This window comes from Cariama cristata, unplaced genomic scaffold, assembly GCF_000690535.1.
Source record: "Cariama cristata isolate BGI_N322 unplaced genomic scaffold, ASM69053v1 scaffold17166, whole genome shotgun sequence".
NCBI classification, from domain to species: domain Eukaryota; kingdom Metazoa; phylum Chordata; class Aves; order Cariamiformes; family Cariamidae; genus Cariama; species Cariama cristata.
Window position 1 is genome coordinate 7,389 of NW_009620540.1, and position 1,635 is coordinate 9,023.

Consider the following 1,635-nt stretch of genomic DNA (forward strand, 5'->3'; position numbering starts at 1 on the left):
AGACCTGGCTCAGATGACCAAAGCTCCTAGATATACTAACCGAGAACTCACACACCAAACCCCAGCACCACACTCCGACGAAGGAAATCAAAGAGTTCTTTCTTCTGCGCCTGGATAAATAGGGATAGGATTAAACGGCAGAAATGAACCTGCTTAACTGCAGTAATCATGCTGGTAACAGAGAAGAAACCTGCATTCTGAAAGAAAAAGGGCACACTGTTACTTGCGTTAAAGCCGCAACCTCTCCCTGGGTTTCACCCAACCATGGCTAAGAGTAGTTTTTATGGAGCAAAACTATCATCAAGCTGCTAAAAACTATCAGGGAATTTACCAGAATAGCTTAGTACATGCCTTTTTAAAAGGGTATGCAATTCCTTCCCAGTGGCCCATTTTACTCAAATAAGCCACAGAAAAATTGTATAAAAAGATTTATTGAAATTCATCAATGACAAACAGACATAAAACTCAAAGTTTGGCTCTTCTGGGGGAAAAAAAAAAAACTGTTGCAAATGTATTTATACAGATGAAATATTGACTAGGAAATACAAGTCACTTCTAAATCTATTTTAAAGAGGGATATGAAAGTAAAACTGTACATTCACTAGGTATTTTCAGTCATTTTACTGACTTCCACTAGGTAAGAAAATACAATTTTGTATTAGTATCTCGTGCTTGAGTGTATGAAAAGAAACCTCCTACCCTACATGCTGAACTGCCTCCTGTATTTAGGTTTGTAAAAATTTTCAAAGTATATAGCACAAGTGGAAGTAGTTTCTCATCACTTAAAATTGACTAGGTGTTATATATTACAGACCAAAATAGTACACACCTTATTTAAAAGGGTTGAAACATTTTTTTATTACAATTGTCAAATTCATTTCACTAGTAACTCAGGAATTAGGAACACTTTTTATATATATTTATATATATATTTAAATGCCTGCCATTTTCAGTGTATTGGCTATACCCTAGCCAAAAACAAAACCAAAACCAAACCCCAAAAACAAACAGAAAGGAAAACACACAACACACAGGGCAGGGAGGCGGGGAGGGATTGCAAATTCACCCCACAAACCAGATCCAAAGGAACACCCCAAAAAAACCCAACAAAAACATTTGGTCACTATTTACAAACAGCAAAATAAAAGGTACCTACAAAAGCAGGGAAAGCATTGGCTGAAAATGGCAGTCATTCACAGACAGGCAACAAAGAAATCACTTTATCAATATGCCATTCTCACACCTGTTGCTGTGGAGGGATGCTCTGTCTGAATTTGCAGCATCCCCCAAAATGCTTACGACATATTTAGTGACTGGCAGCGGTGGAAAAATCCCAACAACCAACGCTATGTAGCTGTCTCAGAACAGAGTATGTGTATTTGGGGTATCATTCACTGATCTTAAACTTTGTCCTTTTTTTTTTTTTAAAAAAAAGATCTTAAACTATCCACTCCAATAATAAGAAACAAATTACCACTTGGTTTATACTTACTATTGCAGTTACAGGGACTAAGAGAGGGACAAAAAGAAAAAATTTAAAATGAATAGGAGGAGGAGTGGCAGTAAAAATAGTATTTTATTCCCTTGCCCACCCAGTCTGCTTCTCCCTCTCGTTCCCACAGCAACATTACAATC